This window comes from Pteropus alecto, unplaced genomic scaffold (assembly GCF_000325575.1).
Source record: "Pteropus alecto unplaced genomic scaffold, ASM32557v1 scaffold14, whole genome shotgun sequence".
Taxonomy (NCBI): Eukaryota; Metazoa; Chordata; class Mammalia; order Chiroptera; family Pteropodidae; genus Pteropus; species Pteropus alecto.
In genome coordinates, this window is record NW_006436810.1 from 689,793 (window position 1) to 700,254 (window position 10,462).

At 31.7% G+C, this 10,462-nt stretch overlaps 1 pseudogene; it reads right to left on the bottom strand.

Moving 5' to 3' along the window:
* Nucleotides 1-10,108: 10,108 nt before the first annotated feature.
* LOC112481315 lies at nt 10,109-10,227 on the bottom strand (annotated as a pseudogene).
* Nucleotides 10,228-10,462: the final 235 nt, after the last annotated feature.

The following is a 10,462-nucleotide window of genomic DNA, read 5'->3' on the forward strand; positions in this document are numbered from 1 at the left end:
ATACATACATATATATTTTTATATATATACATATATATATCTTATATAGTTTTGCATTTCAGTGTTTCATTTTAGGAGAAAGCTAAGTTCTTTATAGACAGGAAAAATTATGCCCTGGAATTAACTGAGTTTGCAATGTGATTTTGATCTTCTTTCTCCTCCTATTTTCCTCACCTATTACATCTCGATTTTCTTTTCTTGTGTTTTTAAGCCTTGGCAGTTTACTTCATTTTTCAACATCAGATTTACCTCTAGTCTTTTATGCAGTAAAGTCTTTTTTATATTTTTCTTTTGTTTTTGTAGCCTCATTTTACAGTAAGGCTGCTGGTTGTCTACAGCAATATTTTCATGTCTCCTAGTTTTCTTATATAGCCATTGTTTAAGCTCAGATATTTTCCTTTCACTTAGAGTTGATACTAAGAACAAAATGAGAAAATGCTTGGAGAATGCTTGTTAGGTGCACTGGAGTCCTTGTAGTTCCCTTTTGTTTACATTTTAGGAGGAACACAGACTTTCACTTCTGTTTTTGTGATAGTCCTTAGCCACTTTTAAGTACTCAGTTTGTTTTTCTTTAGTGGACCTGGCTTTCCAGCATGCCTATTATGACCTTTGTGTCTTGGTTACTTAATATCTTTTTTATCACTTTTATCTCTCCCTTCTCCCCTCTCCAACATTATAGAGAATAACTCTGTAAACAGCCTAATTCTATTCCTCTTTGTAGATAACCTTAATTATTATTATTTTTTTTCTTTATTGTTTATAAGATTCTTAGGTATGAAATACCAAGGAAACAACAAATTTCAAGAAAATAACAACAAACTAAAAGAAAGAAAAAATTTTTCCACATGTCATCTTATCTTCTATAAGAATTTCAAGTCTGTAATGTCTAGATTGCAGCCTTTCTTCAGCTTAAGAAAGGGTTTTATTACTACATCTTCCAATCTACTTCCTATTTACTTTCTTTTTACACACTTTTTATCCAAATTTTGAACATGCAATGTTGAAATGTTATAACTATTCTTTAAATAAATTTACCTCTCTGTCCTTTGTTTAAAATTTTTCAAGATTTGCTTCATTACTACTTTTTACATTTTCTTTAGTATTCTCTTATAACGTTAGTGTTATTAATTATTTTATTATTTTCTTACATTCTTTCCTTAATTCTTCAGATAAATAGAAAGAGGAAGGTAGGTATAGGTATAGATATAGATGGATATGGATATGTATATGGATATGGATATAGATGTGGATAAAGGTATATCATTCTCACTTGATCTTGAATGGAGTTAAGTTTTTATTTAAAATTCATAATTGTAGGAAAGAGAACTTAAAGACATATCTTTCTTATAATAAATATATTTTTCAGTAATCTTTCTTTCTTCTTGCCTAAGTTTATTACTTTTCTAGTTTAATTCTGTATGTGAATATTTTCACATAGTCCTATGTTTGGATTTTCTTATTTGAGAAGTTGATCTTTGTCCAGTGTATTCTCTAAAATATTTTGTAAGATTTTCTTAGGATAACTTGCTTTTAACAAGGAAAATATTAGATTTTCCTCTAAGAACTTAATTTCGAGAGGTTAATGATGGAAGTTTATGTTATTTCAGCAACTGTGTCATGAGGTAGGTGGGAGGAGGCTAAGGGTGAATTCAGCAGTTAATTGCCTATTCATTTATATTCTTTTTGCTTGTTACTAATCTCTATTCCAAGGACTTACTTTAATTATCAGGGTTTTTGTGGCTTTTTAAATTTTGCCTTAGAAACACTGTTGTTGTTGCTGTTGTTGTTTGTAGTTGAAATCTCTTTTAGTATTGCTTAGTTGTAAATCATTTTAAAATGACTTGAACTATTTCCTGTGAATTTTCTATATTCCACAAATGAAAACTTTTAAATTGCTTAAACTAGCCTGCACTTGGGCATGTGTGAAGCTACTCGTCAATGAAGTTCCTGTCCTTACTCCATTACTCATATATATGTGTGATAAATGATATGTGTATGTAGGGAGGGGAAAGTTTTACAGAGACTATAATACTGCCACTCTTATATTTTTTAGCAACATCATACTGCTACTATTGGAAAAGTAATGAATTAATTCAAGAAATACCTTTCAATTTGTTATTTGCACTACATATATCACAAACACTTCAAAAATATTGAATTATAAGATTAAGAAAATTTGAGCATCTCAGAAAATAAAAGCTGGTTAAAATTGTCTTTCATTTTGAAGTCATACAAAATATATGCTCCTTTTTGTAAGTGCTCAGAAATATACTAGCTTTATATTTTTCAGGGGTCTTCAAAAACCTTGAAGACATGCTCTAGGAGAAAGAGGCATAATTGAAGGAAGGCAGGATCTAAGAGACTGTATTTGCTTGGGAATTAAATATCAGGAATCTTTTTGAATTATAAAATAAGGCTTTCACAATCTAACTCCTCACTCCACTCCTAGTACAATCTAACTCCTCACTCCACTCCTAAGTAAAATAAATAAATAAATAAATAAATAAATAAATAAATAAATAAAAATAAATCTATGTGGATATAATGTAATTGAACGGATATGAAGGGTTCGAGTGAGCAATAAAGATTTGTAAACTATTGGTATATAATTAGAATTGCCAAATAAATGTGTGGCTGATATTGACCAGGACAAGAAGAATGAAAAGAGCAAAGAACTCAGGGCTGAGCTTTGAGAAACTCCAACATTAAAAGTGGATAGGCAAATGAGTCAGCAGAGAAGCCTGAGAAGGTGTGGTCAGAAAGAAAATAATAGGAGCACATGATTCTGCAGAGCCCAAAGCAGAAAAGTGTTTCAGGGAGGACCTGGTCAGCCTATTGAAGATTACTGATAATTAATGAAGAAGGATGTGGTCAGCAGTGGTTAAGGACACTGAACGTTAATATAAGGTTATACAGAAAAATACCCATTATCTTTGTCAACATGAAACTGGTGACTTTTATGAGTGTAGTTCTGTTCTCTTAGGAAATTGGAAATAACAATGGGTTGAGGAAGAATAGGGGTAGAAGTAAGTGTAAGACTTCCAGAAATGTGGTTATAAAGGGGAGAAGCAAGATAAGCTAGGACTTATTTTTTTAAAGAGGCAAGAGAATTACAAATATTTAAATATGTGTAACAGCATCAAAAAAATCCAGAGGACAGAAATTTTAGACTGCTAGTAAATGAGTTATTGTAATTATGAGATTTATATTAGATAAGGAGAAAATATATAAGGAATAGTGCTATTGATATAAAATATATACAAGGGCTGATATATGTGTGTGTGTGTATGTTTTTCATATATATATATGAAAAATGTATACTAAGAATACTTAATTTTAGGGTATTTCCAAATTTTCTATTGTGCACCTTTCTGCTTTTATAATTCCAATATAGTTAATGTATTTTATAAATATTTGTGTGTATATATATGTATACTATATAAAATTTGTGAATAAAAACATTTGAAAAAACTGTCAAATATAGTTGGGAAGTGGACTGTTGGTGTTTTTTTTTTTTTTTTTAGAGATTTTCTACAATAAATGTATACTACTTTTATACTAAAAAATACATTACTTTTAAAAGGGCACGCTGTCTTTAACAGGAATTATGGCATCTAAATTTGTGTTTTATTATGTTCCTTTACATTATGTGGTTTGTGAAACCTTTGTTCAGGGATTTCCTCCGGCATGTCAGTGTAAGAAATTCATGTATAAATTTATGAGGTCTCATAGTGGAAAAAGCTAAAAGTAGTTATATGGCATTCGATTAGTAGTTCCTGACTGAGATTCTCTCAATTACAAAATGCCTATAAAATACAGGAAAAAAAGAGATAAAGTTTAAAATATTTTCAGAATCTGCGAGTAGGTTCCACTAACTCTAATACTGATGATTTGGAATAAGTAAAACAGCTGCTGCCCTGCCTATGATTTACCTAATAACAGATGAGCACTTGAAGACCTGAATAATAATGGTGAAGTTTGTGCTTTCCCACTTCAGCCCTTGAAATCAGACAGGCAGATTCTGTGTTCTACATCACAGTAGAATTCAGACCATAGTGAATTGAATTTTAAAAATGAGAACGTGTAGTTACAATATATGGACTTCATCCCTTCTTTTTTCTTTTATTCCTTTTTACTTGGCATTTCTGGATTAGACAAGTTTTTTTAAATATGGATGAAAATGAGAAAAAATAACCAGAATAAGAAAATTAAATTAAATATTGCTAAATTCAAGTAAACAAAACATATCTTTATGTCAAAAATAAATCATGAAGTCACGTTTATACACATTTGTATATATACATATATGAAATAAGCTTGCAGAATAAGTGAATGGGAACATCAGAGTGAATTCTGAAAGAGAAGATTAAGCCATTGAAAATCAATATTAGAAGAAAAATTTAGAATACTCTTGAATCTACTAATAGAATTGAATGAAGCAATGAATTTAATATCATATGATTAGGCCTCCTAGGAATAATAAAGACTCAGAAAACAGACAAATTTAACATATGAAAAGAAAAATTCTGATTAAAGGAGATATGGGTGATATGTAGGGGAAGTTTAAGGAGCTTAAATCTAATTTAAAAAAAGATATGATGTACATTTAGGTGAGCCAGAGCCTAACATTTCGAATTTGATCAACATTTGGCGACGTAGTAATATAAATCAAGAGAAATGTTTACGAGCCTCTAAAACACTTAAGAAGTGTGTTAAAAATAATATTTTTAATACTAGATAACCAGATAATTCAAAATTTCAAAAATACATTTTCAAGAAATAATAAAATATGAAAATTTGTGCACATTCATGACTGATTATAATATTAAATATTGGAAATACTCAAAATTTCAGAATTAAAGAAAATGCTACATAATTATGAAATAGTATTGGGAGTTTTAAACCATGTTTTCAAAAAATTTTATGAGAAAATATTTATTACAACATAATATTAAAGTGAAAAAATAAATCCCTAAACTACATATTCAGATACTTCTAATTTTGCAGATGTATGTAAATATGTGGCAATTGATTGAAATTTTTATATTTAGAAAATAGTTACCTGTGTGGCTAACTAAGAGTAACCAGAGTCCTTCTTATGTAATATCTGCAAACATTATATTGAGTCAGAAATACAAAAATTCAACATCTCTTGAATAATATCGTGAGACTATTGGATGAAGATAAGGAAAATTAGGCTAACAATGGCCTGTTATAAAATTTAGGATCTAATGACTATGTAGATTTTTATTATGTCTGTTTAGGTAAAATGCAAATACATTTACCAGAATTCTCTTCCTTGATAATCTGGATGAGGGTTGGTAAATTTACCCAAAATTTATAATGTGAAACTGATGCAGCAATCATGTGCTCTTACACAGGTCAATGTAGGGTTAGATGATTTTGCAGCTCACATATGTGGTCCCTAATGTACTAGCAAACATTGTTGGTGAGGGGCAGCAGCTGAATCTGCAGCTCTTATAGTTTCTGTAGATCTTTTTCTTCATTTTGAAGAATTCCAAGATAGGTTCCTGTACAGTTGATAATGGAGTGCACTAGTTTTTCTTCATGCCACTTGCAAGTTGAAGACCTATAGGCAACAAGAGACTAATTTGTGTTCCAGAAAAAGACATGTAGTTTAAGTTTATTCTCATAGGTTCATTTATCCTTATGGGTTCTATTTTGTCCTTGCTTTCTCTCACAACTGCCATTGCTGCTGATCTCAGGCATTATACCAGATTCAGATGCAACAGACACCAGCTGCTTAATGTGCTTCTACAATCATGAAAGGTTTATTCTTACAACCTGTTGGATCAGTCTTAGTAGTTCTGCCTCTCTGAATGAATCCTAATACAGCTACCAATGTGTTATTCATGCTTGATATTTTAATTTTTAATATTAAGTACTTATGCTGGCTATATTCTTCAATTTTCATGAATGAAATAATGTATGTGTTCATTTAGCATAGATAAGTATGATTGCACTGTAGTATTAAGTCAGTGAAGAAGCCATGGTGTGGACAAGCCACTGTTACATAGGATAATAAAAATCATATTTCTAAAAAGTAATGGCGAAAGGATTAAAAAATTCTACTTCTGTTGCTTCCTCCCTACCAGTCATTTCTCTCACTTGTTTACAATCATCTGTGTACATAGGGAGAGTTTCCTGGCTTTTCTGACATACCCTAAGCGTTAGGAGTACTTATCCACAGTATTCTTTAAAAAAAAAAAAAAAAAAGATACCTGACATCAACTCTGTTATTTTTCCCCACTTTTTTGTTTGAGAAACTATCCCTGGAAATCATTGATGTTTTATTTTAAGACTGACTTAGATCTATTTATCTTAAATTCTAACTTTACCAATTCTTGGGGAGTAGGAAGTCTCTGCTTTTATGACTTTGGATTTTTTTCCCCCCCAAACAAATGCTGCCATGAAGTAAAGTAGTCTCAAACATGCCTGTTTCTTCTGATGTTCAGGAGTTTCCTGAAAAATCTGAATTGCTGGAGGGCAGTTTTATTTTTTCTAGCTACACATTTCTCTTTATTTTTCTCTCCGTTTGGACAATTCTTTGATTCTCTGGAAGTATGAGGAAGAAGGAAAAGGGATCTTCGTATGTATGAGATTCTTTTCTGGAGAAATCTCATGATTAATTTTTCTGGAAGACAGTATATTTAGATAAATAGCTTTAATTTAGACAGGGATTCATAAATCCTAAGAATTAGAAAATCTTGAATACAAAATGAAAAATTAATGATCAAGTGAAGGAATCGATAACACAATTATTCATTTAAAAAAAATCAAAATAAGCATATAAAATTATGATTGACCATCAATTTTTATAGGAACTGAAACATCTAGTGTTACCTTTTAGAATATCTGAGCTATGGCAGAATTTGCCTTTCTATTCACAATTCACAAAGCCTTGCATCTTCTTTGCTTTGTTTCCAATTTTTTTGGCAGACCTTATCACAGTGCTGCATCAATCTAATTGAAAATGTTTAAGTTGTAGTAAATATCTGTGATAGTATAGTACATGTAAAGTCAGAAAAAATGCTCTGTTATTGTCAAGATCGATACCAGAAATATCTTGTTACAATACAAATGGTTTAGCTCTGAAGAATTATGCAGTTATTTATTTATTTATTTTTTGGACAGAAGAGAATTCAATAGTAAATGTATCCCTTTAGGTATAAAACATGCTTCAATTAGGATAATCCAATAGATTTAATCATGAGGAAAAATCAAGCCTTTGATTAAAGAACAGAGATCATTATATTGTAAAGTATTGCACAGATTTAGCCACAACCAAAATATGTACAGTCTATTCTTGTTATTTTTCAGGAGTTATGTTCTACAAAGTCACCATGCACAATGAATTCGTGAATACTAAACTATTGCTCCAAGAGGAAATAAAAATACAGGGTTTTAAGTTCCTGCAAACCTCTGGTCACAGAATTCTTTCAACTGAAACTCCATTTGTGTTATCTTGGTTTGGTTTCCAACATGCTTGTGAAACAAGTTGGTCTGCCCTTCCACATCTCTTTTACTGTATAACATTTCACAGATATTATTAAAAAATTTCTGCAGCCTTTTGATCTGCAGAACCTTCCTCAGGTTCTGCAAGTTTAACATTTTTCATGCCATACTGCCTTTTGAAACTTGTGAGCCAGTCAGCCCTATTAGGGAGGGGTTTACTCTAACATTTTCCTAAACCCAGGGATATGACTGGGAATTTCTTTGGCTTTCAGCCTCAACAATGCTGTCCAAATATACCTTTAAAAAATCCAGTCATTATTTCACGAGTTCACAAATTTAGCCATCTTTCCATAGCTTCATTGTACGCTATAGATGTTACTTTAGCACTTTTCAGTGCTGCTTCACATACAGATTGGTAAATTTTCTCTTCCTTTTCTTGGATGTACCTTATTATTGATCTTTAGCATTGAACTTAATAGTATTAAGTTCAATGCTGTGCCTGAACAAAGCTTATCTAACACATGTTTTCTCCGTAAGGCACATCACAGCCTTCTTGCACTTAGGAACACTAGATAGCACTTCAGCTCTATGCTTGGGGGTCATTGTAAACAACAGAATCACCAACATGAGGCACAAAAAATGGCATTAAAGAGATCCCACAAGGACAGTTTCCAAAGTAAGAACTGAAACAAGAATGCAGAGAGTGTTACTTTGTCAACCTCAGCTGGTAATATCTATGTAGGATGACTCAATTTTTTAACCCCTCTGCATATACCCACAAATGACTGATAGTTCTTCAAGTACTGTTTTTGGGGCTACAGCACTAATAAATTTTAATGATTCGAAAACTTTACCGATATGGAATCTGAAGATAATGAGGATTTACTATTAATGGTAAGGATCCAATTGATGAAATATTTTTGGTGAGGATGCTTAACTGAAACAAAGTTAGGTTTTTACTGACAATCTACTTTCCTAATGGAAGGTAGAATTTTATTTTTTTGCTTATTGCTCATTATGAAAGGTAGTAGTTTTGTCAGTGTAGAAATGAACTAGGACATCTTATCTTGCAAAACTGAAATTTGGACCCATTGGACAACAACTCATTTCCTCCTCTCTATAACCTCTGGCAAACACCATTCCATGTTCTAATTTCAAGATTTATTTATTTATTATTATGGTGACATTGGTTAACTTCAAAGATATTGATTACTTTAGATAACTCATATAAGTACAGTCATACAGTATCGCCCTTTCTTCTGTAACTGGTTTATATGCTCTCTAGATTTTTCCATGTTTTTGCAAATGGTAGGATATTTTTAAAGGAATATTTCATTGCATATATATCCATTCATCTGTAGGTGGAAATTTGGGTTGTTTCTATATCTCGACAATTGTGAATAATGTTGCAATGACCATAGGAGTGCAGTTATCTTTTTAAGAGCCTAATTTCAATTCCTTTGGACATATCCTCAGAAGTGGAATTGTTAAATCATATGGTATTTCTATTTTTTAAAAATTCTATTCTTCAATTAGAGTTGCCATTCAGCACTATATTAGTTTTAGGTGTACAGCATAGTGGTCAGACATTTATATAATTTATGAAGTGGTCCCCTTGATTAGTATCCACCTAGCACTACACATAGTTATTGCAGTATTATTAACTATATTCCCTATACTGTACTTCACATCCCCATGACTATTTTGTAACTACCAGTTTGTACTTAATCTTGTCACCTTTCCATTCAGTCCCTCAACCTCTCTCAATCTGGCAATCATCAATTTGTTCTCTGTATCTATGAGTCTGTTTTCATTTTCTTGTTCATTTATTTTGTTCCTTAGATTCCACATATAAGTGAAATCATATGATATTTGTCTTTTTCTGACTTATTTCACTTAGCATAATGTTTTTAAGGTCTATCCATGTTGTTGAAATAATAAGATTTTAATCTTTTTATGGCTGAGTAATACTCCTTTGTGTATATATACCACATCTTCTTTATCCAATTGTCTATTGATGGACACATAGATTGCTTCCATATCTTGGCTATTGTGAAAAATGCTGCAGTGTGTGAATGTAGGGGTGCATATATTCTTTCAAATTAGTGTTTCCATTTTCTTTGGATAAATACCCACAAGTGGAATTACTGGATCATAAAGTAATTCTATTTTAAATATTTTGAGGAACCACCAAACTGTTTTCCATAGTGGCTGTCCCAAATTGCAAACCCACCAACAGTGTACTAGGGTTTCCTTTTCTCCACATCCTCTCCAACACTTGTTGTTTATTTATTGGTGATACCATTCTGTCAGATATGAGGTGATACCCTATTATGGTTTTAATTTGCATTTCTCTGATGATTAGTGACCTTGAGCATCTTTTTACATGTCTATTGGCCATCTATATGTCTTCTCTAGAGAAATGACTCCAGAGCCTCTGCTCATTTTTCAATTGGATTGTTTTTTTTGGTTTGAGTTTTGGTTTTGGTTTGAGTTTTTATTTTATTTTTCAACAAATTTTGTATATTAACTCCTTATTAGATATATCATTGGATTTTTTCTTCCTTCCTTCCTTCCTTCCTTCCTACCTTCCTCCCTTCCTTCCTTCCTTCCTTCCTTCCTTCCTTTCTTATACTTATAGCACGTGGTATTCCTAGGTGGTCTCCTATCCGAGTACTAACCAGGCCTGATCCTGCTTAGCTTCCGAGATCAGATGAGATCAGGCACGTTCAGGGTGGCATGGCTGTAGACCATTGTGGTAGTTTTGATATGTGTTTCTCTGATGATTAATGATGCTGAGCGCCTTTTTATATATTTGGCTTTTTGTTTTGGTTTGTTTTATTTTTTTGCTATTGAGTTATAGGAATTTCTTATGTGTTCTGGATATTAACTCCCTATCAGATAAGCGGTCTGCAAATATTTTCTCCCTCTTTTTTGCTTGCCTTTTCACTCTTGATTGTTTCTTTTGCTGTGCAAACATTTTTTA